Source organism: Euleptes europaea, chromosome 13, assembly GCF_029931775.1.
Source record: "Euleptes europaea isolate rEulEur1 chromosome 13, rEulEur1.hap1, whole genome shotgun sequence".
In the NCBI taxonomy this organism is placed as follows: domain Eukaryota; kingdom Metazoa; phylum Chordata; class Lepidosauria; order Squamata; family Sphaerodactylidae; genus Euleptes; species Euleptes europaea.
Genome location: NC_079324.1, coordinates 2,344,346 through 2,351,060, shown reverse-complemented (window position 1 = coordinate 2,351,060; position 6,715 = coordinate 2,344,346).

Sequence of the window (6,715 nt, the reverse complement as noted above, 5' to 3'; positions counted from 1 at the left end):
CTATGCATGATACTGTGGGTGTGGAAGGCTCGGGGTTCCTCCCGGTTACACCCCCGGTCCTCCCTTCTTGCACCCCTTTCAAGAAAGGGGCTTCCTCGGCCTCAGACCACTCCGTTGGGGATTCTGAGTTCTCCTCCCCTGATGGAACTCCTGCAGCATCTTAAGGAATTCCACAGAGCCCTGTCACAGGGCTCCGCCAGGCCTATGGTGGAGAGCAGCAACCATGTGTCATCACGGCTGGCCTACCTATGCCCTCTGTGCTGCTACCAACTGTAAATTGGGGGCCCTGACTCTCTCTCCAGGCTAGAGATGAGTGCCACTAGTTTTATTAACTGATTAATAGCTGGGTGGGAACTGGTTTTAAAGTCTTAAGGTTATTTATTGTATATTATGGTTTTATTATATTGTTATGTTGTTTTAATGATGTTAACCACCCTGAACTTGGCCACAGCTGTGATAGAGGGTGGGATACACATTGAAAAAAATAGTAAGAATGGGGAAGTGAATCCCTCTCGTTTCAGTTCCCCAGTGCCTCTGTGAGGCTCCTGCCGGTTGCCTGCCTTGTGCTATGGGGGCGGGGAGCTGTTTCAGCACTTGAAAGGCATTAGGGGAGGAGACTGCCTGCTCCTGAAACACCAGGTCCCCACTGGCCACGGACAGGAGTTAGGGGTGTAGGGTTGCCGGCTCCAGTTTGGGAAACCTCTGGAAATTTGGGAGTAAAGCCTTGGTAGGAAGGGGGACCTCTGAAGACACTTCAGCTACTGTGATCAGTGACTAAAATTATAGGATTTATTCCTCACTGAAAGGTAAGTTTCTTTGTTAAAGACAGCCACCCCAAGTAGTGATGCAACTTATTTGAATTAGTTTAATTCTTTTAATTGCTATGCTTCAGAATTATTAATATAAAAAAGTAAAATGTAAAAAATGCAATATTTGAGAGTTAGATTAAATGGGAAAAAAATCAAACAGATTTTAACAAATTTGCACAGATGTGAAATACAGGAATACAGTAAAAATTCAAAGATACATACCATCAATGAGTCATGTTGGGGAGACTTAACCAGACAGTAGGGCTGTCGATTCAGTTCGTCCCGAACCAAAAAACAGCCAAATTTTCCCCGATTCCGCGGTTTCTAGTTCGGTTGGAACCGAATTCCAAAAAGGCGGGAAAACAACAAGCCGAATTCGGCGAGTTTGGGGGCTCCGAATCATCAGCATAACTGTCAGTTAGTAAGCAACTAGCAGCATTCGGCCTTTTAAAGCCATTAAAAACACATTTGCGCCTTTCTGCAACTCTGGGGAGGGCATGTTTGGAGGTAGAGGTCCCAAAATTTCAGCATAGCTTGAGGAGACCCTTCTTGCAAGAACCCCCAAGTTTTGTAAAGATTGGGTCAGGGGGTCCCAAGACATGGGGCCCGGAAGGGGTTCCCCCCAAAATCGCCAGTTGGAATAAAGGCATTAAAAACACATTCGCAACTTTCCGCGGCTCTGGGGGGCATTTTTGGAGGTAGAGACCCCAAACTTTCAGCATAGTTTCAGGGGACCCTTCTTGCAAGAACCCCCAAGCTTGGTGACGATTGGGGCAGGGGGTCCTAAGTTATGGGGCTTGGGTCCCCCCACCCATCTGCCCATTACAGCCTTTAAAAACACATTCGTGTTGGGCCGTACCATTACTTCGGCCCGAGGGTCTGGTTGCCTCGGCAGTTGGGCCGTATCATTACCCCGGCCCAGGGGTCTGACTAAAAGGCAATTAATCCCAAGTTATGGGTCCCCCCCATCCACCCATTGGAATGAATGGGAGCAGGCAATCCTTAATGTGCATCTAGAGCGGCAAATCCAAGGCAAAACCTCCCATGCCAGAGAGTATGTGTGTGTGAGTCTGCTAGAATCACATTGGATTACTCCTGAGTCCAGACTCCCAGTCCCTGCTCCTGATAGAAGACGACATCCATAGTAAGACCCATTTGGGGGCTTTTCTCTATAATGCTCTGTCATTTTTTTCCCTGTGTGTGTGTATGTGTGTGTGGGGGAGATTCTGTGTGTGTGTGTGAGGGGGGAAGCCAAAGGGGGGTGGGTTTACTTGTTCTGCTGGGGGGTGGGCTCGATTGCCTCTGTGTAGGACTGTGCTTTCTACTTTTTTCACCGGTTGCCAACTTCGTGTGCAGTTAACTGTGGGTCAGTGAGCCTCTCTCTGGCTGGTTCCTATTGTTTCCAATGGGCTGTGCAGCCACTCCTGTTGTTTCGAATGGGCTAGCCTTTCATTCGTTTTAGTACATCCCCTGTAATGTATTTCAGTGGAGTCAATGCAAGTCAACCGCCATTCCCCTCTCCCATTATCTTCAATAGGCTGGGCAGCCTCTTCCATTGCTTCCAATGGGCTGACTTGTCATTCGTTTTAGTACATCCCTTTTAATGGCTTTATTCCAATGGGCAGATGGGGGGGACCCATTCCGGGCCCCATAACTCAGGACTCCCTGCCCCAATCTTAACAAAACTTGGGGGTTCTTGCAAGGTCACTCTTGTGTACTCCCATATAAGGAGTTCCTCTTTCAGCAGGGCTGTCTGTTGTTATGTCAACATACTAAACAGTCAGTTACATCTCTACAAAATTCAGTTATATTATACTGTAGCGGAAAACACAGGTTCGAGGGGGAGGAAAAGAGACCCAAAAACCGTTATCAAGAAAAACAGTTTTATTCCAGCTGGACACCCAGTTGGTTTAACAAGCAAAATAACTGAGCCCCGATTCTACCGGGGAGAAGACATTTATCCAAAACCGTGCTCTGATGGGGCCACGTCAACATTCCGTGCTTATCTGGTTGTTTAACATTATCTGGAGCCTTTAGGGCTTCAACAGCTTTTTCCCAGTTTCAGCTCTTGTTTATCGTTCACCATGACTTTCCATGACTCTTCCCCCAGTACCTCCAACACACACACAGAGTTATTCTGCCCAGCAACAAGCTAATCCCTTGCTGTCCTAATACATTTCAATAATTTTACAGAAAGGAAAAGAGGTTATCACACACTATTAAATCAGACTGTTTAAGTGGATCTTCCATATTCAGGGGAAATCTATCTGGCTGTCACAATATTATTCTATACATTTATAATATTCCATTTCACTAACATCATATCCTAAAGAATGTGTGTTAAATAAGCATAATATCCTACAAAATCCCTATAACATATAAAACCAATATCATTCTAATGTTCTTCATAAACCTTTTCTTTAGACATTCTACTGTAGCACACTGGGCTGTGCAGGCTTTGCTGCTGGCTGCCAGCTGCAAGTGACCTAATCAGTCATTCTTAGCTGTTGACATTGGCACACTTGCAAGGGCTGCAGGTGGCACAGGGGGCTGTGAGCACAGGCAGTGGGGGGGATTGTGAGTGGGTTGGGGAAGGATGCACAAGTGGGTAAGAAAGGAGTGTGGGCAAGAACGAGTGGGCAAGTACAGGTGAGTGGGCAAGAAAGGAGGCCTGGGAAGGGACTGGCGCTGAGCGGAGGAGTGGGCGGGGGGAGGCTCTGGGCATTCTCTGCCCTCCCACATAGAAATAGATCTCATCCTTTGCATCAGTTACTGTGGACAATGTTGGACAAATACCCCCCCCACACACACACACATCAGTGCTACAGTTTTCATGAAGGTTATCTGAAGTCAAACAGAAGTTCTGGGACTACAATTTAACAACCAGGTTCTGGATATGTGGGTTCCGGTCAACATTACAGGCTGTCTGACAAAAGGCTCTTTAGTCAAGTTGGTGGTCATGGAATAAGAAGCTCAGTCCTCTGATGGGTTAGAAATGAGTTTAGTGACAGGAAACAGATGGTAAGAATACTTTTTCACAATGGAGGGTCCACCAAAGTCCCCTTTACAAAGCCTCTTCGCCCTTGCCCGGAGTCAGAGTTGGTGAGTGCGGAGGAACAGAGCCCACGGCCAGGGCCGAGGCCGCAGAGGTAGGCCATGGCCTCCGAGAGAAGCTCAGCTGCTCCTTGCTCGAGTGACTCCAAGCGATGTTTCTGCTTTGGTCCCCCCAGCTTTTGATCTCCCCCTTCATGCCACTTTAATCCTAGGCCTGTGAGTAGGAGATCCTTGCCTCCCTTTCTTCTTATTCCCTTTTGTTCTGCTATCTCCCTTGCTGCCTTACTTTCCCACAGTGCAACAGCCCTTTGTAGCATTCCTTTCCTCCTGCCTGTCTGGAGGTGTTCTCCTCCCTGACCCCACCCTGGTGGCAAATTTTACAAGCTTCCAGGGCCCAGGCTTGCTGGCTCTTACCTCAAGCCTCCCAAATTCAAAGATATCACCGATTCTTTCCCCAGCCTTACTGGGTACATGTGCCTGGGAAGGGCACCTGGGAACCTGAACAGCCGTTGGAATTTAGCCTCCGTTTAGAGTAGAAGGCGAAACACAGGTGGCTAGTAGAATCTCTGCCCCTGTGGGTTCTGTGGAGCTTGCAAGACAACTTTTTAAAAAAGCCATTATCTCAAGTCCCTCCCATATATTGCAGCAAATATTTACACATCTAACACATAGTTCTAACAGTGAACAGAAACTTGCAACAGATAGACTCTTGGAGTTCAGTTAAAGAGCATGTTCTTTCTTGCAAAAACTACATCATGAGTCAAGTCCCACCTCTCAAATCCACCAGTTCTAATACTTCACTCCTCTTTCAGAAGGGATTTAGTTCCAAGGATTTGCACCACTCTGCAGTCTGCCACCTGAAAGACGATAGCGACAGCACCAGCTATTAAACACCCCCTTCTATTAATCAACTTTTCACATGCAATGCTTTCGAGTTAGCATAAACAAGTTAATAAGACCGCTGAAAATCTTCTCCAGTTCCCCTGCTAAGCTCCTACTGAGCTATCCTGACCAGTTCCTGGGGGCTACACGGGCCTCACACTGCCAGCCTGCCTTGGATACTGTGCCTTGCCCCAGCCCTTCGATTTCCTGACCCTCAGCTGACCCCCACCTTGTCTTTGAAGCTGGGGCTTCTGCCTTGCTCTGAACCTAGCCTAACCCAATTTCCAAACCTGTCACCCAATACAAGTCATGCCTTTCAGACAGGAGTCAGTACCAGGAAGAAAAAAGTCTCAAGAGCGTAAGAGCCCTGCGAGATCAGACCACGGGTCCATCTAGTCCAGCATCCTGTGGCCTCCTGGCAGTGGGATTCAGAGGTTTACTGCCTCTGAATGTGGAGGTTCACATTAGTCACCGTGGCTATCTACATGGGTTTGTCTAATCAACTTTTAAAGCTGTCTATGCCCATGGCCAGGAGCCCCTGGTGCAGAGTGGTAAGCTGCAGTACTGCAGTCCAAGCTCTGCTCACGACCTGAGTTCGATCCCAACAGAAGTTGGTTTCAGGTAGCCGGCTCAAGTTTGACTCAGCCTTCCATCCTTCCAAGGTCAGTGAAATGAGTACCCAGCTTGCTGGGGGGAAAGGGAAGATGACTGGGGAAGGCCCTGGCAAACCACCCTGTAAACAAAGTCTGCCTTGGAAATGTCGGGATGCGACGTCACCCCATGGGTAAGAAATGACCGGGTGCTTGCACAGGGGACCTTTACCTTTTATGCCTCATGGCCATCACTACATCCTGTAGCAGTGAATTCCTCAATTTAATCAATCACTATATAAAGAAGTATTCTTTTTGTCTGTCCTGAATCTCCTGCCCATCAACTTAATCGAATGCCCTCAAATTCTAGTATTTTGGGAGAGGGAGAAAAAATTATCTTGGCAAATTCTCCCCACCCCATGCATAATTTTATAGATCTCTATCATGTTCTCCCTTGGTTGTCTTGTTTCTAAACTGAAAAGTCCCGACTCCTCAGCCTTTCCTCATAGGGAAGGTCCTCCAACTCTCTAATCATCTTGGTTGACCTGAGCTTTTTCCGGCTCTGTGATGTCCTTTTTGAGATACGGTGACCAGAACTGCATCCAGTTTTCCAGATGAGGCTGCACCACAGATCTTTACAGGGGCATTGTAATGTGGCTGTTTTCCTTTCAATCCCTTTCCTAATAATCCCCAACATAACTGTTTGCCGTTTTCGTGGCTCTTGCACACATTGGGTTAACCCTTTAATTGAGCTATCCATTATGACTCCAAGGTCTCTTTCCTTTCAATCTCAGCCAGTTCAGACACCATTCAGTTATGCTTGACGTTAGGATTTTTTTTGTTTCAGTGTGCCATCACCTTACACTTACCTACACGGAACTTCATTTGCCACATGATGGCCCACTCACCCAATTTGTGGAGATCCTCTGCAGCTGTTCAGTCACCTTTGGTTTTCACCATCCTGCATTTGTTTTCATATGCAAACTTGGCCACTACGCTGCTCTCCCTCAGTTCCAGATCAATTATGAACAAATGAAATAGTACTGGCCCAAATACCTATAGTTGTGGGTCTGTCTACTCCTCCATTTATTCCTACTTTCTGCTTCATATCATTTAACCAATGTTTGATTTATGTGGACTCCTCTTATCCTGTGACTGCTAAGTTTACTCACAAGTCTTTGGTGAAGTACCTTGTCAAAAGCCTTTTGAAAGTCCATGTATGTAATGTCATCTGGGTAACCATTACCTGCATGCTTGTTCACTTTCTCATAAACTCCAAAAGGTTTGCACAAGCCATGCTGATTTCCTTTCAACAGGTGTTCTTCCTCTATGTGCCTAATAATTCTATCTCTGGTTACCATTTCTATTAATCTCCCTGGA